The sequence below is a fragment of the Dromaius novaehollandiae genome, chromosome 10, assembly GCF_036370855.1.
Source record: "Dromaius novaehollandiae isolate bDroNov1 chromosome 10, bDroNov1.hap1, whole genome shotgun sequence".
NCBI classification, from domain to species: domain Eukaryota; kingdom Metazoa; phylum Chordata; class Aves; order Casuariiformes; family Dromaiidae; genus Dromaius; species Dromaius novaehollandiae.
The window spans coordinates 17,240,001-17,260,456 of NC_088107.1; the positions used below are offsets into that span (position 1 = coordinate 17,240,001).

The 20,456-nt window shown below is 42.7% G+C and overlaps 2 long non-coding RNA genes across 2 annotated transcripts in view; one reads left to right on the forward strand and one right to left on the reverse strand.

Moving 5' to 3' along the window:
* The first annotated feature begins 3,921 nt into the window (after window positions 1–3,921).
* Window positions 3,922–8,193, forward strand: LOC135329392 (uncharacterized). The gene is made up of 3 exons (XR_010390853.1): window positions 3,922–4,086; window positions 5,087–5,419; window positions 7,277–8,193. It is a non-coding gene; the product is annotated as an uncharacterized LOC135329392 (long non-coding RNA).
* Window positions 8,194–16,701: 8,508 nt separating this feature from the next.
* LOC135329393 (uncharacterized) overlaps window positions 16,702–20,456 on the reverse strand; it is a 194,514-nt gene continuing 190,759 nt past the window's right edge. The window contains exon 4 of the long non-coding RNA XR_010390854.1: window positions 16,702–16,791. This is a non-coding gene — a long non-coding RNA (uncharacterized LOC135329393). The remainder of the gene's footprint in view (window positions 16,792–20,456) is intronic.

Consider the following 20,456-nt stretch of genomic DNA (forward strand, 5'->3'; position numbering starts at 1 on the left):
TCCAGTGCTCTCTGATAACGAAACTGCCTCTCTTACTCCTATTTTGTATCATCTGAACTACGTGTTGTGAAATATTTTTACGACAGCAGCTAAAGGAAAAGCCCAGGTCACTGAAGGGAGACAAGGAAATGTTTGCAGATGTTTCTTAAGAATTCATTCTCTCCTCATGTCTGTATTCTTATCGCTTCTTAAACATTTCACCACGTGCAGCGGAGAAGCTATCACTGGTGTTTTGTAAAAAATATCCCAACAAACAAACAAACAAACAAACAGAGACAGAACAAAAACGCAACAACTTTTTTCTTCTGTAGTTGGAAATCTGTACCTGAGACTCTTGTACGAGATGAAGCAGCACACAGGAAACCAGAGAAACAGTTTATATATGATTTTAATAAAAATGTTTCTCTTGTAAAGTCATGTGTGATTCATCCAGATCTAAGACGACACAGAAAATATTAGCTAATTTTACTTCTGCTGTTTCGAAAATATTTTTCCTAAATCTGAGTACAAGAAGATAATGAAAACCCCAAACAAAACAATACTGAAATGTGAGCTGCAGCTAATCAGTGTCTTCGAATGGCGAAGAAGTGGTGCGAAGTGAGGGAAGACACAGGTCGGAGGGAGAGAACTGTCCGCCAGGAGAAGGCAGAGGCACCGCGAGCGAGGCCTCGCTGCGCACGCACACGCACACACGCACACGCACACACGCACGAGCGCACACCGCACACGTGTTTCGCCTTCCCCCATTCCCTCCTTTTCCCCAGACTGGTCTAACGGGGCTACTCCGCCAGCGGGGAAAGGAACCTGCCTGTTGCCGGTTGCAGACGTAGTCCGCAGTCCGCTGACCGCAGGGGCGCCTGCCCCCAGCCGTGAGGCCCAGCTCAGGCCAGGAGGCTCAGCGAGCCCAGGGCGCGTGTGCTTCCCAAAGCCGGGGGGTCTGCCTGCGATCCCGAGCGGGAGGAGCGACAGGCAGGACAGTCCAGCAGGGCTGTGCGGAAAAACCAAGAGGGAAAGCAAGAGTGGAAAAAAGCATTACGAAGTAAGTGGAAAAAGCTGAAGAAGAAACAGAAAAAGAGGTAAGACAGAATAACGGAGGGAAGGGACGGTACCCCCCGGAGCACAGGCGGGGAGGGTACCCACCTGCTGATGCAGCTCAGGACAGCTTTGAAGATTAAAACAAAGCTAAAAATTAGAGAAATGAACAAGGATATATTTGTTACAGAACACAGAACCCGCAAGAATTGACACATTTACTGACTTGTCATGATTTATGCTCCTACCTGCTTGCTGCATTTTGATTAATTTGAACAATGGAAAAAATAAACTGTTTTTTTTCCCTTCAATTACTCTCCTTTCTGTTTTCCAGTTTTCCGCACAAGCTAGGCCTACAATGTCTCGTCTGCATATTCTGCCAGGGACTGTTTGTACGCCTGCTCCTCTAATGAACTGAAATATCCTATGCTGGAGACTGGTTTTGTTCCGTATGCTTGTTTGTATTCCCCCCATACCCTGAATAAAAATGCAGTAAGACTGTAAGATCTTCACAGTTTGTGCCTACCATTAAGTTTAACAGATACAGAAGCTCATTAAATTGTGAGGCAGATTTTTCCCTGGTCTTTCATTTTATAGATATGCAGCGTGGGAGGAAAGACATACAACATTTCAGGGTGGGGGGATGGGGGACATCGACCTTCTGAGCAAAGAGAACAAAACCAGGAAACCCGCAAAAGACCTGCTAACCCCTGCTACAACGGACTTCAGGTACCAGCACGAGAGCTTGAATCATCAGGCCTGGCACTATGCGCCCTGAAGAAAACTTTCCCATCTTGAAAGGTGCTACAAGATTAGTTAAGAGCTCTGGCAGGAATGTGCATCTCACTCGACTGGGTACTTTCTGCTTTTTGGAAGTTTGGGAATACACAAAGCTCAAAAGATAAGAATTATCACTATATTTTTTCTGGGCTGATTAAGTTCTCCTTACAGAACCAGAAATTAGCAGGGTGTCTGCAACTCCAAACCTTGTTATTGGAGAATGTCCCAGTTCTACAAACGTAAATTCAAACGTCGTATCCCTACGATGGCTTTCAGCAGCAAGAGAGCAGACAAGAAACAATGCGATGTACTACTTGGAAGGCTGAAACATCCTCATGATTTAAATGTAAGTTGCACTTCCATGAAACAGTTTCTGAAATCAGAAGACTTTCTCCATCTTCCTTTCCCTCTATCACTTTACAAAAATAACAGTTATAAATGTCTATAACTGTGCAGTTGAAAGAGACGATGAGGAGAATACACAGCAAACCAAAAACCCCCAAAGCTCCAAATGCACAACTGAAAGCATTCGGATGGGATGGGATGGAAGAGTTGGTGAAGGGACACCAGTGTTTTTTGACTTGCCTTTTAGAGAGCCATCTCTCCTGAAACTCACAGACTCGAATACCTAGGCTCCAACTCCAGATATTCTTAAGTTAAAACCAACCCAAACCAAACGCCAAAGCAAACTCAAGGCAGAACTCTGCAACGTGATAAAAAGAGCAGACGTTGCATGAAAGAACTGGCGCCGGAGTCGGGAGCCCAGAGCTCCAGACGGGAACCTCAGGCTAATTCCAACAACATCTTCAAGCTCTTCCCATCGCCTAAACAACTGGCCAGACCCCACTCCACCAGCGAATAAAAAAGCAAGCAAGCATGTTCCCAAGTATCTGCATGGCTCACTCAGAGCAACTCACCACACCTGGAAGAGCTAGCTTTCCAAGGAAATACAGACAAAAGGCTTGTAGCTGAAGATGAGGAAAATAAAGACACTCTCAAATCTGGCTTATTATTTTGTCTTTTAAATCTGAGAAGACAAGAACAGTAGTTTTTATGAAATCTATGTGCATACATCCCTTATTTGCATATCCTGTGGCACTTCCGTCTTTGCTTTCTGTATCTCCTGGTTACAAGTATCTGCTGTTACCTGACACTATGTCACATCAACAGTATACTTGTATACCTGCATGCGATCAGCATGTCCCTGCATCTGGAAGATACTATTGTCTTAAAACTTTCTATTGCTTCCTAACTTCTGCTTCTTACTTTACCATCTGGCAATTACAATTAAAAAAAAAAAACAAAAAAAAGAAGAAGAAGAAAAGAAAAGGGAGAGAGACAAAACCTACAGCTTTCTTTCCTCTTCAGAAAATTTTCTTAACTTGGTACTTATTTCTCATCATAGCATTTTATACAGTCACACTCTTCTTGAGAAGTTTCACTCAAACAATATGCATGCACGCTGCTATTTCTCTGCTATGAACAGATGATTAACAAAGACAAAAAGATTAAGCACCTCAAGCAGAAGGTTCCTGATTGTCTTTTTAATTATTACGAATAAAGAGATACCACAGACTATTATTCACAAATATTTTTTTTTATATAACTTACCGTATCTCCCCATTGAGTTACTTCACTATGCCAATTTTGATGCAAGAACTGGCTAGAAAATGCAAGACCTGACATGGGAAAATTTTTTCTGGAAGAAAGCTGGCAAAGCCTCTGTCACAAACACAGCATGTTCTGAGAGGAGCGGTGCAGCACAAAGAACAGTTAAAGAGGGCAGGGAGCTCTCGTCTGCCCTTGCCGAGCCCAGCTGCTGCCTGTGGCCTGGCGCCGGGAGCACGAGCCGGACGGGGCCGACGGGGAGCTGCGGCAGCGCCGGAGGGGCGGCGAGCACGCGCCCCGACTCCCCGTATGCCAGCGACACTGCTGCTGCACGTCTGTGGATAGGGGAGCTCTCATGTTTAAAGTAAATGAAATACGGCCATACCAACAGCGCACAGCTACTGGTCCCTACGGCAGACCTTAATTTCTCATCAGTCAGCTTCATCTTTAAGTGGTTTAGCCTCAGATGATGGAGCAAGGCAGGGCATTTTCAGGAAGGAAAGGCTAGGGCTCTGCGCCGTGTCATCGCTTCCGTTTGCTGCTTTTTGCTGAGCGTTATCTAGAGTTGGGGAAGAAAGCAAGCGAAACGGACAGACACACTGGTCTCCTGCCCGCGGAAGGGAATGTACGTCCTAATGGTCTTGTCTTTTCTAGGAGAAATAACAGGTAGTGTACATTTTCTCATTTCTCTTTAGCAACCTGTACGTTCCTTTTGCTTCCTTTTTTACATATATATACATAAGACACTTGACAAAAGTACGTGAAGGCAGAGATCAGTCCTCAGCGTAGGAGGGAGTGGCTATAGGCATGCTCCCCTTACAGAAGGACCATGTCTTAAAACCGCAGAAAAGAGCATTTCCTTGTCTCAAAAGGGCCTAGCAGAAGAGAAGGGAGCACACAGATGGCAGGTGTGTGGCAAAAGCAGGTGGAGGGAGCGTTCTCAGCTGGCTCCAGCAGCCAGGGGCCGGCAGCTTTATTAGAGCTAAAATGGCTTTATTTCTCAGTATTTTTTTGGAAGAAGAATAACACTGAAGTGTGCTTTTGGCTGCGTTTTGGATACATGCTCCATAAAATATTCATAGTAAAGTTGGGCTCCAGTTCTGCAGCCAGTAGGGATGCATAAGTAATGGTGCACGTATGAGTAGTTTCAACTGCCTGCGTGTTTGCAGGATCAGAGACTGCATTTATGCCTAGCAGGACACAGACAGCAGGCTAAACCTGCCACACTAAAAGTGCAGTGGCTGATTGTGGCTCCTTACTTCTCAAAATAATTTATATGGGATTTTTAACTAAAGAAATATCTATCTGTACCATATTTTCATCTTTAAACTGTATTTAATATCATTAATGTGATCAGAAATGTCCATAAAATTGCTCTATTAAAAAAACAGAGTACCTATACTGTATCATTTGGTAAACATGAGTGATGCTTTGTTCACTATACTGCTCACTCCTATCGAAGAGTCCAGATCTGCTTTCAGAAGGTTTCAGCTTAGAAACTGCTTCCAAGAGGAACACAGCTGGACCTCCGAGGAGGACAGGGTCCATCACTACATTGGCAATACAATAGGTTGTTTTGACAACACAAATGAATCTTAAGTTTTTAAAGATCTGGCTGTTTCTAAAGATAATTTTGCTGTATTAACTATGCAAATATTCTTAACAGGCGAGACTTTCTTTCTCCAACAAGAACATGGAAATCTTGTACTTCAGTGCAATCAGCCAGCTGCTAAAGAAAATAAGAGAATAGATTGGTATAAGACAGCAAGTGATATGCAACGATTCGAGTTAATTAATTGCCCTTCCAAGTGTAATCACTTGTGTACAGAAGCAGCTTGCAATGATACCTTAGAGGTGACACACGCTTCATCTGATGGGATGATGTTTGCATGTGCAGCAGTTTCAAGCGATGAAGCACCGGTGACTTCCCTACTGTTCACCAACGAGTCTCACTGCAGGCACTACAGCTTCTTTCTTGCACAGACTAACACCGAATCAGGTGAGTGATGCTTTTTGTCAACATCTATTTCTATGCTCATCCTCAGCTTGGAGGCCCATAAAGGACATTGGTGAGTTTGCATTAAAGAGGAGATAATTTAGAGAATGTTGTACTGTGACAACATTTAGCCCATTTTCTTAGAAGGAAAAATACTTTACTTCAGTAAAAAAACAAAAAAAAACCCCAAAAGACAAACACCAAAACACCCAAAACACCCAAAAAAACCCACACCCTGTATCTTAGACACAAAAAGAGAAATTCTTCGGAAGAGAAAAGGAACTTGGTGAGTAAGGGTGAACGTGACTGTGACTTCTGGTCTGGGTGGAATGTAGGAGGAGAAATCACATAAACACAGAATCTAGGAGAAATGAGAAAGCTGAATGATTGAGAGAGGAGAAGAAGCTGAAAAAAAATAATAAAGAGATCTGGTTGGTACCTTCAAAGATTTACACTTTTTACCAAAGTAATTTTTATTGTTTCAGTCCATTTTAAGTCCTGACTCCTAGCACCTTCATTCACAGTATGCTCAGCCTTTTTTAAAAAAAACTCCCATTGAGCTTGGTACTCTTACCCATAGAGACCTTTTTTTCGAGAGGCAGGAACAAAGCAACAGCCACATATCTACTCCCTATCCAGCAGACAAAGTGAGCCACTGAATAAGTGATATAGTTTGATTTAGGAAAAATGAGCTTTAAGCTACAAGTAACACAGCACCAACAGTCTTGTTTTAACTCTGCTTTCTGAATTTCTGCCCCCAGAATGAGATCTTTGCCAAGGCTTCAGGTCTTTTTGGCTGCCACATGGGAGTAAAATAGCATAAAGGTTTTAAAAAGCTTTAGGTTAGAACTGTGAAAATTTTCCCAATAGAGGAACTAATGAAGACTGCTGCATGTTGTCCTTCCAGGACACTCCTGAGACTCCTGGCATTAAAAGGGAGCGACATTTTTTTGCTGGCTTATGTTATAATGAAAAATTGACCGTTTAAATTTCAGATAGTCAAGAAAACTGAATTTTTCTATATATCAAGTGATTTAGTCTATATGTGCAAGCAAATGGTTGCTCTTCTCACACTACCCTGTTTAATGTTTAGTACAGCTGGACTGCCTTAACTAGCTGGACTTCAATAGCTGTTTTATTATTTCTAAATCTTCTAAAAGCTTATTAATCATTTTTCTTAGAGGATACTGACAACAGGTTAGCCCTATTTCAGGTCTGAAACGAGCAGAAGAAAGGACCCCCTGTGCTGCCTCGGGTGCGGGGAAGGGCACAGCCCGGACCGCGCCGCTGCCTGGGAGGTTCCCGGCGCCAGGCAGGAGGGTGGCCGTGGGCAGGGGACCGCGCGCTGGGGCCAGGACCGGCTTCGGCTGCCACCTCGCCAGCACGGCTCAGAAAAGCCCGGATTTGCTACATAATGTCCCCAGATGCTGAGATGGGAGGCACCACTAACAGCATATGCCGCTGTGCTAGTAACAGGCAACTTCACCTTAGATATGATTTTTTTTAATTATCAAAGCATCCTCCCCTTTGGAGAGCATCACTGCCTAATGGTTTATGTTGAAGTTGCGTGTCAGAATGATGACCAAAACTCACTTATCTCAGCACCAGACAGTCACTTCCCATGGCTTTCTTTTCCATGCTACCTACTACCTAGACTTATCAATGAATATAATCCCTATTTGTCACTCAAGTATAACACAACAGAACTATTTTAACTGAATTACATGACTCAGTGTGTAAAACATCATTTCATTTGTGCCCAAGATGGCATTTGTTCACCATGCAGTTCTCACACTTCTCAAACTATGGCGAGATAAGTCTCCCTTGTAATCTCTTTTGTGTTTGTTTCCTTCGTTTCAGGGGAAAAGCGCTCAGGCAATGTTCAGGAAAAATCACAAGTCTCTCTCACGATCAAAGAAAAAGATAACATCACCCTGCCTTGTGAATTTTACATTAACTGCTCAGGATACTGTTTTTTCATGTACTGGATCAGAGTCAGTAAAACAAGTGAATGCCTTTTTTCTGCTGCAAACGAAGCCCTGTCCCCGAGCCTGGCTTTCAACGAGCACTGCTGTGCCGATGGAGACGTCCAGGAACGCCTGCTGCACACCACGAACTTCAGCCCCGCTCACAAAACACACAACATGACTATTCTGAACGTCACGAGTGCTGACAGCGGGGAATATTTATGCGTTGTTGCTGCCTGGCATCAGGGTAGACTTGAGTGGCAAGTTCCTACCAACTGGTCGGTGGATGTTCAGAAGGACAGAGCGGCACGTAAGCTGAAACCGCGTTCCTAACGGCCTCTAGCTTCTAGCGGGAACATCTGCACTCGTCTGGGAAAGTTGCCCTCGTTTGGTGTAAACACTGTGCTCTGGCACTGCAGCAAGCCACACAAAATCCTACATCCTGATAATGTGATCAACACATTGCAATTCATTTTAGAAATCATTCATTCTCTAAGATTATTCATATTCCAGGGAATTAATCACTCTTTAAATAATTTAAAAGAGAAAGAGTAACTCTACATCACGAAGTGGCAGTGTGTCAGGGACCATTTGGCCGTTATTTCACGTAGAATGCTTTGTGGATGATCATTAATCGTATCACATATACAATTAACTCCGTATTTGCAATAAGGCTGTTTGCAAATAAAGGAAAATGAACGACAGTGTAAATGGTTTACAGTCTCACTATAATTTCTTTTTTATGACCAATGTTAGAATAATCTGAGTGTAGTCTTCCAATATCACATTATATGCTGTAAAGGCATCTTTAACCCCAGACATACATTAACATTTTTCAGGGAAGCCAAACCTTTACACCTTCCTGATGAAGAGCAGTAAACCTAAGGCCTGGGAAAGGGGCAGGGTGGAGGGGGGCAGGCAGCAGCCCGCACGGAGCCGCCCCCTTCCCCTCTTCCTCAGACGAGGCGGCAAACGGAGGGAGCCTGCTCGCCTTCCCGCTCCGCCCTCGGCGGGCTCCCTGGCGCGCCTCAGACGAGCGTGCCAGGCGTCCCCATCGAGCGTGCCAGGCGTCCCCATCGCCAGGGACCCCAAGCACCGGGGAGAGCCTAGATTTTCATCATCGCTAGGCTGACGGCAAAGCCTAACCTACCTCCCTGGGTGACTATGGCACGCAGACAGCGCAGTCGAAGGTGCCTACCAAAACGTAGCGCTCTCCACGACTCTTTTCAAGTTGTGCTATGTGGACAAATACATATTGGGCAACACCCTGCAGCAACCTTTGAAGCAGTATCACTATAGTAAATATCTATTTTTTTGCTCATCAGTGTAGATGAATGAAGTAATTATTTTAAAATGAGGGAAATTTGCTACAGAAATCAAGTCACTTCCCAGAACACAATACTCCGCAGTCATCCATAATAAGGGAGTTATATGTAAATCATGTCACAGCAGCTAAACATCAAGTGATCACTTGTAAAACACTGCAGATCATGATATTAACTAAATATCTTGATCCAAATGTCACTACTGATTCATGTGTTAAAAGTGTAATCAATTTTATCCAGCTATGCAGTGGCATGTCATCTCTGGAGCTGCAGCTGGGATTATTTTTCTCAGCGTGACAGTAGGACTGACCTATCTGAAGGTATTCAGATCAAAAGGTAAGGAACATGTCCAATCATGCTCTTGAATTAAAGCAAAACAGCATCAGCTGTAGGAATATTTTAATTACTAACACTTTATAATCTGTTTCATCTGTTTCAGGGAAAAAAAACACCACAGAGTTTACCAGGTACTGCCTTGAAAAGACATATTTGATGGAATATCAAAAATTAGTTTTAAAGTTATCTACACAGGACAGAGTGGCTATAAACAAATCTTATAATTTTTATTTTAGAGATCACGACACTATTGGAATGACAGAAGATGACTGTAAGCATGATGTTTTGAACAAACTTTTGAAGTGATTATCTTCAGAGTAGATTTAGGATGTCTCGCATTACAGATTTATCAGGGTTTGTCTATACGGGAGGACTTGGACAGAACCTGACCCACGGTAGCTATGGTGGGAATTTAGAGGGCACAGGCTCTCCAGCATGAACTTCTTTATCGATAAACTTTCCCCTGATGAATGCCTCCAAAGATCAATGTTAATTAGTTTCAATTGTTCAATAGCTGTTCACACTGCTCCAGACTTGTCTGAGTAGACAAACTCTTAGTTCACTGTTAATCGTTTTCAAGCATCACACAATGCCAGTTCTTTTCGGCAAGTAAACATATGCTAAGCACATTACTTAAACTGTAGATATCTGAGGAGGCCAGTACGCATAAAATATTGCAAGAGAATTGGAAGACATGGGCTCCGTTTTCTTTTCTTATCTCTTTTTTGGCTTTGCTCAAGTCAGAATCTCCCTGGCTCAGGCTTTCATTCTCCCCGTGAGGTAAGAACGTAAGGTCTTCGTATCATCAGCGAGGAGGCCATAAAGAAACTTTTCTAGATAAGTGTTTCACAAACACTCAATCTTGCAGTCAATATACTGCTGCTGGTATATCACTTAACTCTGGTTTAGAGCAGAATACAATCCAGCACTTCGGTGTAGGGCAGAGAAGATCCCCCCCCACCCCCCTGCTAAAATAAGAGAATTATTTTTTCGTTAAGTAACATCAAAATGAATTAACCAATTTTAATCCTGTGAAATTCATTCATTCTTTTGTTTTTCACAGGTTCGCCATATGCGGTAAGCGGTAGCAGGGACATCTACAACAACGAGAGCCTTTATTCCTGCGTAACAGGGACTTGCACAGGGCCAAATGGGACCTCTTCTAGCCCAGATAACAACAGGGCTACTGGGGCAGGACAGGGAGCAGATATATGTACAGTCTATGCACTGCTGAATAAATAGCTGCTTCAGATACCTCAAGATGTGAAGGTGAAAGCATTACTTTTTTGCAAATTATACGGCAGTCTGAATGCCATGCTGCCTAGATGTATTAACTTTATTGCTAGAATGTCTGCATGTTCATGGATCAATGCATTTCACGTACACGAATTGCCTGGTAAAATGTTTCTTACTATAGCAATATGGAAAATTTACGTCTCACTTTCTGGTTCTTCTGCATGAAGCAGAGTACAAGTTACAGGTTTCATTCCTGGCCAAAAACCTTGCGAAACAGAGCGTGACTGATTTTCTGCAAACCTTCTCCCAGTAACGCGTTCGAGGAAGATGGTGCCCACCTTCAAACTGGCGCAGGGGCCGGGGAAGCCAGCCCCGGAGCGCGGGACCGCCCCGGCGGCAGCGGCTCCTCGGGGGCCAGGCCGCGTGGGGAGCGGGGGCCCGGCTGCGCCGCGGGGCAGCGCCAGCGCCAGGCAGTCGTTTGCCTCCTCGTTAGGCTGATCCAATGTTTTGGCACACAACATTCGTTGCGATATACTGTTTTACTAAAGTATTTGTGAATTTTGGCCAATTCCCTAAAATCACTTTCTGGGAAAGTCATAGTATTTTATTTTGACATATATGAAGCAAATGTTTCTGATTTTTAGTTTAATATATTAAGTTTCTGTTTCAAGTTTGACTTAGTTTGTTTTTTAAAGGTGTATTACCCCTTGATAATACAACACTTTTAGATGGACCTGAACTGAGACTCCAAAGGAATTTCACAAAACACTGAGTAGTCTTTAGATGCAGATAATTTTTTCTCTCTGCAGTCCCAACTATGTAAACTACCACATGGGTTCTTCATTATTAGGCTACATGTATCAGCAAGTTCTAACTCTAGAGCAGCTGCAAGAAATGAAGCTTTTTTTTTTTTGCTGGAAATCTAGCATGTATGTAGAATTTAACTGACTGTACACCAACTTCCCAGCTCTCAATTTTACTTCATCAAAAAAAAAAAAAAAAAAAAAAAAAAAAAAAAAAAGCTAAAAAGCTTTTGACAAGAAAGATACAATGTTAAAGAAAGCAAATAAGAACATACTTGTGATATTTTGCAATTATTCGAAATAGGATACTTCTTGTTAGAGAAAGGTATATCTCAACAGGAAAAAAGGTGAATTAATTCACCCACTCACTTTGCTTTTTAACTAGGTCATTATGGAGGTAGGCTAAATTGGTCAGCCCTCAGAAAACAAACTGACTCCAAATTACGTAGTGCAGGCTGCAGAAGTTGTATGGAATACCTCTGCCTGCAGTCTGAGTTAAAATGCACTGACGTCCGCAGAAAGGCTGCTGGGAACTCAAAGTGTAGGATATCAGAGCTGTGGCTAGTGGCTTTTTTGGTGTAGTAACACGTCTGGCCTTCGTTTTGCTCTACGGCATTGGAACACTTACAGTAAATGCTAAGAATAATATGAAGATTCATTAGGTTAAGCAGAAAACAATATAACATCTGTTTACTGTTTAATTTCCACATTTTGTGTTGCCTTTTTTTGTTGTCTGTTTGTAAGGATCACATCTGAGATAGCGGTTCCTTTCAAGCATGCCCTCAGTATATAATATCACGGTAATGTGTTTGTCTAAATTCATAATATATACATTCTTATTAATTTATATGCAAATATTTAAATAAAGAAAACTAAAAACATACATTGGTGACTATCTCTAATATTAAGTGGCCTGATACTTGTATTAAGATATAGAAGCAGAAATGTGCTGCTTGTACTCAGATCCTCATCTTGCATGGTATTTCAGGCTTCACATTAATCTAAACCCCTCCAAGTTGTCCAACTCTCTCTCTCCCTCTCCCACACACACACTCAAATCTCCAGTGATTTTCTAATACTTTCTTTTCACTAGGAAAAAATACATCTTCCACACTCCTAGAAACACAATAGCAGAATAGGTGTATTTTTTTCATGAAACAGTCGAATGATTTGTAATTCTACAGAAGTAGACTGAAGCTAAGGGCAGTTTTCTCCGAGCAGAGGGAAGACGACCACGTACACACAGGCAATCAGAGCGGTTTCACAGATAAGGAGGTTCCTTGGGGCAGAGACTCATCATCTCTACAGAGCCCTGAGGTGCTGCTAGGGCAAACCATGCCCGGGAAGCTCCCGCTGCACAGCACGGCCCACTCCCTGCACGAGGCAGCCCCGCGCCTGGCAACGGCAGGGGCAAGCCCTCGTCCCTACAACTGTTTTCCAGCTCCCCGACTGATCTCTACCCTCCTAAGAGCTGGAGGGGAGCATGAGTAGGAATTGCTGGTGAGAAGAGAAAGGAGAGTTGTTTTTTGCAGAGTGATAGGAATAGAAACAGGCCCCACCATCCACTGCCGAGCATGGTCCAGGTTCAAACAGTTAATGCCATTAAACCCAACTTCAGCTTCTCCTAAGGGTCCTTTTCAAACACCATTGAAATAACTAGGCTTCCATTACACACAGCTGCAGCCAGAGCAGCCTACAGATGAGAGCGATTTTACTGGCTTTGCTGTCTCATTCCCGGGCTACTACTTCCCAATGGCACCACAAGCACGAGACAGGCATCCGCTTCGCCAGCGGGCTTGTGCAGTCCTGCTAAGGTGCCACAACGAACAACTTAAAAGATTCAGTAATTGAGTATCTTAAAGTGTGTGTGTGTGTATTTAACACCACATTTCCATGTTGTGCCATGCTTTTTTCTTATTCACTAGCTTCCAGATTTGTGATTTTAGTACATTGCGAGTATGTTATGCTATATACACCATGCAATTACAGGAAGGTATAACAACTCAAAGTAGAGCTTTTAAACTGCAAAGAAAAGTTTTTGACAGCTGAGAACAGCAGAAGTTAAGAAAAATTTCATGCTACCACCATGCGTTGTAAAGATAAATGCTAACTTGTTTATTACTATAAACAATAAACCACATTTACTTCACAAAGATCTTACAGGGATTGATCACTTTGCCTTACACAGCTTTTGGTATGTGAAGCACTATGACCCAATTCCTCACGTACTTTCCTCTGTCAGATTAATCTCACCGAAATGAATGCAGCAGCTTGCAATTTATAGTAAACTGTTTGCTTACCTCCTGGCACGTATAATGTTTTATATTGTAAAATAAAAGGGCCTGCAGGTCCTGCCAGTGCTCCCCTGGTATCTTGCCACATCATCAGCAAAATCCCAACCACTACTTAACCTTCAGAGTTTCCAATTATCATGGACATATGGAACAAAAACTGGATAACGTAACAATATCTCTGTTAATTTGTATTATTGTATCTCCATTATCCAGAGTGAAGGGAGACTAAGAAAGCCCAGATAATACTGGCATCAGAAGCAGAGCACAGTGGATCTCACGGTTCACTTTGGGCTCATCACAGCTAATTACCTATAGCTTTGTGCTCTTTGTCTCAGTTAAATAAGTATCCATTGGTAAATTGATTATTTACATTCATTAAGTTGTCCTTTCTATAGTATCTCCAGCACTATATTAAATTCAATAGAAGAATTCATTAGAAGAAGTGAAGTAAGGAACTGCTTTCTCATTCTGTCCCTGAGGCCCTGCAGCCACCAGATGTCCCTGCTCTTCTTGCCAAGCAGGAGGAAGCAGTTAGGTGGCACGTCTGCAGGAACCGACAGCTCTGGAAGCGATTTCTGCAGGCAGTGAGCACTTAGGAAAATCGTATGAATACCCTGATAAGCCAAAAGATCATACCTTATGGACAGCAGTTATTAAAACAAAATCATAATCAAGAGTAAATACAGATATTCAGCTAAGCCATGAGTGTCCCTGTGGCCGACAGGCAGACCGCCTGACCTCCGGGCACCGTGCAGGGGAACGCTGCATCAGGGACCAAAGCTCTCCGCCGCCGGCACCAGCACAGCCCGGCTCACAGCGCAGCCTAACCAAACAGGAGAAGCTCCATAAATAGGAAGGTAGTTATCTGATACACAAGACCTAAACCCAAGCAGAAACCAGAGAACCTCATACATTTCACAAGGATTGTGAAGCTGCTCCTGCTTGTTGCTGGCCCTGAAGAAAGTCCTCACCAAACAAATGGGCAGTCAAGGCAAGCTCTAAGCCAAGGGGACAAGAATGGAGTTGTCTACGCTACAGCAAGATAATAAACTCGCATTCACCTCTGGCAAGGTGATGGGTTATTACGGTATTAAAAACAGAACAGCAAAATTTTTGCAAAGAAGATATTTTAATCATTCAGAAGGCTGACGGAGAAAGAAATTAAAATATATGGCTATACTCATTTGAGAGCCTCTCTTGCTATGGAAATGGTCAGAGAAGCAAGTCTGAACAACGGCGGAGGGCCTGGCTCCCAGGGGCACCACAGCCCAAGGCCAAGTGGCAAATGCAGCATGATTAACTGCAAATGCTACACAATCTCAGCTCTGATTCATGCCCTGATCACAGAAGCTTGTAATGGTAAATATTGAAACTTCAACACATGCATATATTTAGCATCTAAAATACATTTTATATTTGGCATCTAAACAAGTTTGCAGATTCATGCGTGATAGACTTCGTTTTCACACTAGTATAAGACATATTTTAAATGCTTGACTCATGTAGGATGTGTCAGAGAGATCTTTCTGTAACTGTGGTTTCAGTTATACTATTAGCCAGCGTCATACAGTCCCAGAAGAGTTTGTACTTATGCTAAACTTATTTGTGAAAATTTACTACCAGCTAAATCATTGTTATCTCTGTGCTAATTACAGAAAATAGTCTGTACATACAGATGTATTAATGCAGCTGGTGCAAGAGAGAAAAAGGAAATGTGAACAACCACAAGTAACGCAATGTAATATCTCAGTTCTTAGAAACAAAACGTGACAGACTTGAGTTTCTAGTTTGGTACCAATAGAAAAGAAAACCACCACGAGATAGCATCCCAGATCAGTAGCATAACAGCCTCTCTCTCTGTGCTGGCTTTTATTTAATTAATTAATTAATTGAGTTTAGTTATCTATTGTCTCTAACTCAGCCACCCTTAAACCTGATATTTACAGTACCCAGAAGCTGAGGAATCTTTTGAAAGAGATTCTTGATGCACATTAGTTATGTTTAAGTACACTGCTATCATTTGGCTGTATAATAAAATAACAATTAATTTTACAATATCCTTGTCAGATAGGTATTATAGCATGTAAGGTACACGAAATGGCACACCATTAATTTAAATCATCTTTCAAGATTATGCAGCAAAGCTATAGCACAACAGGCAGGCAGCAGACTTCATAGGTCCTGCTTACCAATGTTAACCTTCCTCAAACATCAAGCTTTTAATTATACCATGGTAGTAAAAACCCCACTATTTATACAAAGTTTGTTGCTCAAGTGTTCTATAAATGAGTATGTGGAAAGGGTTGTGAAATATCAACTGATACTTAATATATAAATAGATGCTCATTTACAATTTAGGTAGGTTTCACTGCTGCTGTTTGCAAAGAATTTCAAAGCTCAGAATTCAGTGATTCACTTCAAGAATTTCTAGCAATGTCATACATTTTCCGAAATTGTGCTAAGGAAGTCTTATGAGTCGCAAAGGAAAAAACTGTCTTTGAAGACAGTAAGATATTTTACCTACAGAAACAACAGATTCTTTGGTTTGTCTTATAAAGAAAGCATTCAGGAAGGAAAGTATTCCTGTCTCAGTCACCTAAACCTTTCCAAAGTCCCTCAGAAATGCGAGGAAAATGATTCTACACAGGATGATCTGCAGTTTAAAACAATGCAAAAAGATATTACTAACTTTGATACCATGGCACCATCTACTTGCTTTATCCAGTGATGATTTATGTCACATACATAAACATGCCGTGTAATTAGGAGTCATTTCCACCAGTAATACAAGCCTCAATTTAAACAGTCATAGGCATTTTCTCTGTCTCATGAATCTGGAATTCTTTTTCTATAACATATAACAATGGATAGAACATGAATGCCATTGAGAGAGGGAGAGGAGGAGTATTTAAGCCCTACATGTCTCCTCAGTATTTCTTCATTGCTTCACCTTAGGCAGCTCTCTGTCTAACATACTGCTCTTCACAAGACCCAGGCCAAATTTTCCACAGGTACCTAGGTCAAAGTGGGAACTTTGCAACGGTCAGTACTGCTGTGCCTGCAGCCTTGTACGAGGCTGGGCTCCTTTTGTCAGCTCCCGACTCTGGTGGAGTTACATAGCTCAAGGTTACATTAGAATCATGCAGTTAAGCCTTGCAGCCTAGCAGAGAGGAGATCCAAAAGTGGTGCTCTGTGGAGTATTTTACCATACTAGATTTGAATCCTATTTTGTTTGAATTCAACAGAATTGCCCCAAAGAAAAACTCTCAGGAAACATTTAGCATAAAGAAGATGTTCAAAGAAGAAAAAAATTAAAAACCCTACCTGGTGGCTTTCTTCCAACTTGCTTTGGGTCTCAGCTGTATCAATCTTCCAGCAATGATATTCTTGCTTTCTTTAAGGGCTACACAGTCCCTGTTGAAGAAAATGGATGCATGGAAAATATATGAATGTCCTCACTAGATTCTGAATTACAGAAGCACATTTCTCAAATAATTCACCTGAATATGTGCTAGCACCAACAATATGATACTGTATAAATCCACAAACTCTATAAAAAAAGCAAAGGCAACAGCTGTTCTACAATTACTCACTTTCTTAAGAAAGCAAATGTCATATTAAATTTTCATCCAAAATTCAGTTAATCCTTCCCCAAAGGAAAGCCAAACCAGCTAAGCAGATTCCAATTGAATCTTAGAAGAAAAAATAAAGCCATCAATCTAACGAAAACACCATTGTTCCTAATAAAGCATTTGTGTCTCTCCTGTTCCTGGCCTTAATCCCCAAACTCAGTCAATCTTCTCCAGGTGGGAACCCTTTCGATGCCCTGATACGTATAATCTGGGAACTCCCACATTCAGAGAATAAATACACTTTCTCCTCATTGAAGGAGCCCAGCCACTTTCATGAACTTGCTATTTCTTCCTAGAACTAGAAAAATGACAAACTGAAATGGGGATTTGGGGCTGAATTGGCAGTGCAATGCACGAATCGTAGACAAACTGCTACTTGTGAATAAAGAAGAAAGAGAAAACCTAGAGCAGTTCAGAACACACAGAAAAACTGAACCATTTACTGGAGTGACTCAACTCAAACCAGGTCAGCAGTAACCAAAAACGTGATCCTTCCCAGCTGCTGCTCAGTGAACTAGCCAAACCGAGATCATGTGGACAAGCTAGTAACCAGTCCTGTGTCACAAAATGCCCCAAAGCAATCGGCAGTGTGCTGACACCTTTGCTGGCTTTCATCAGACATGTCCAGTTCCCCTCCAGTCTGCGAGAGGAATTGGGGGAACTGGTGTTCTTGTAACATATTCTTTGGGGATTCGTGGGCTTTGACATTCAGAACTTTCAAACTCAAACAGTTTAAATGAACCTTTAAATATTAAAATCAATGAATCCAAATGACAGGATAAAATTTTCAAAAGCCCTGTCAATAAAATACAGATCCCTGCTCAGAAATCCTGCTCTTAGGAACATAAACTCATTGGCTTCCTATAATACAAGCTCCCAGGTGATCAGAATCCCTTTTAAAGTAGGACAGAGGCTCTAAACCTATCAAGTGTTCTTGAAAATTGCACTATTAATAATGTATTTTATTGCCTGATTATCATCATGTGAATACAGTGACATCTTTGGCATATAAATATCACTACCATAGTGAATGCATCAGTAAACTGAAAGATTAAATTATTACTTAAAATACCCAAGGCACCTCGGTTACTAACACAGTACTCTCACAGGCTGGCATCGGCAATGTCACTGCTGTCTCTGACCTGCCACATTGCATTATCTTCACAATTAAGCAGGAATCCAGAGTAACAGTTTTGACCGTAATAAAAAGAGAGCCTTGAATTACAGCCATTAAAGAGATGAACAGCATTTTTATTTAAGCATCTCAGAGGATTTTTTAGGAGTAATAGCTTCAATTACAAATTAAGATTCACTTAGGTGAATTAGCAAAAGCAGGAACACTGTTTTAGTCAGGGGCACTTTCTCTGTATATAGTAACAACAGACAAATCTCCTAATGTTTGGTTTCAGTAGGAGAAGTCTGGGTATCCAAACATTTCTGGTTGAAAAATCAACCTGAAATACGACAACAGGAAGCTTTCGGTAACCTCCCTTATGTTTCTTGCTTTTTTTGCCTGGCTCGGATAACCGTGATAATTTTTCTCATGCTCTAACAATATTCCTAATGGATCAAATTCAGTGTCCAGACAGTCACAGAAGGATGGAGCTGGCTTCTTCTATCTGAGTTAGCAGGACAGGTAGAAGACAACAAATATTCATAAAGCAGTGGGAAGCAAGATCATCTCTGAATGTTAAGAGAGATTCCCAGTATGTCGATACAATTGGTAGATGAATTTCAGGTCAGCTTTTTGTTTTATTTTAATCATACTTTCTACCTTATAATTAGTCATTAAAATAACCAACGGTTTAAAATTCCTCCTGCAAAACAAATGCTAGAAAAAACACCTGAAAGCTTATCCAAGCTTGAAATATCCTCCAACTTAATAAAATCCCTCAAAAAAACAGGCAGTTTCTTCCTCTCTTTGCCTCATTGCCTCATTCTCCCTTTCTTCACATTTATTCTCCCACTCTGCCAGGTTAAAAGGGAAGCGCTGGAACAAATCTGTCCCTAGCAGCAGTATGAACTGGGTTCTTCTAAATGTGATTCAAGAAAAACACACTGAAAGCAATTTGAATTCACTCAAGACTCACAAAACCCTTCTGATTTTACTGGAAAGCAGGCAAGTTTTATTTTGAGAACTAACTACCATTTCAAAATCCAAAGCAGGTGCACTGCCGGAAGAGTCCTTCCCTTGCACATCTGTCTGACTCCCTTGTCACCAAACGGTTTGCTCATAAATGGTAACTTCAGCTATCTCCCTTCGGATCCTTATTCAGTCATTTATTCTGCTGGGTTCTTCTGTGCTGAGAAGACGAGTCGCACATGACTGCGGGCTACATCTTCCATTGAAATGGCTGATCGTGAGACATGCCCTCCTACCGACGCTCCCTGAAGTGGTCACCTCACCTCTGCGGGGCCGGTTGTTCAGCAAAGGCCCCGTTCAGTCAAGCACCCAACTGTGTTCTTCAACACTGCGGAGCTAAGTGGCTCTTAAATATGCACTTAAAGTTGCGCATGGGCTTTGCTAAACTTGCCAACCCAATCTTACAAGCCTCTCAAATCTTCTGGAAGCTTCCCCAAGATGCTGAAGCACCGTCTCAAGGGCACAGCCTTTGCTTGCCGGCTCGGACACCTCCACTTGCCCTGGGATCTGCGTCCAGCTTCTCCAAAGTGCACGCTCTGCGGGGTACTCTCCAGGGATAACACATGCCAAAGCCGATCCCAACAGTCCCTCAGGACTACTGACAAACACCACGCCATGGCTAACTGCCAGTGAATCATAATCCCCGCACTGCTGGCTAAAAAAAAAATCACAATTTTTTCACTCCCTGAAAGAAAATGACTAACTACGAATGGAGCCGTGTTTGGGGAGCGGATCCACGCTGTGACTAACTACAAATGGAGCCGCGTGCGGGGAGCGGAGACAGGCTGTGACTAGCTGCAAGTGGAGCCGTGTGCGGGGAGCGGATCCACGCTGTGACTAACTACGAATGGAGCCGCGTGCGGGGAGCGGAGACAGGCTGTGACTAGCTGCAAGTGGAGCCGCGTGCGGGGAGCGGAGACAGGCTGTGACTAGCTGCAAGTGGAGCCGCGTGCGGGGAGCGGAGGCAGGCTGCTTGGCACTTGCTCCCGAGGGCCGCGCTCTCCTGCACCGTGGCGGGAAGTGCTCGTGTGCACGCTTGGCGTCACGACTTACGCCCCTGCCACTCGCCACCCCCACTTGCCAACGCCGGCTCTGCAGCCAGCACAGTGACCAGACTAGCTGGTCTTTATAGCCCAGAAAAGAGCGAGACGAAGTCCCAGTCACCTCGCCCCAAACAGGAACATCAGAAGTCCGGCTGCGGGAGCCACTCACTGCTGCTGCGCACTCGGCCATTTCTGAAAGAAAGCCCAGCGGGCTTCTCCTGCTGGGACCTTTGTGAGCTCTGCACAGGCAGAGCCCACTTA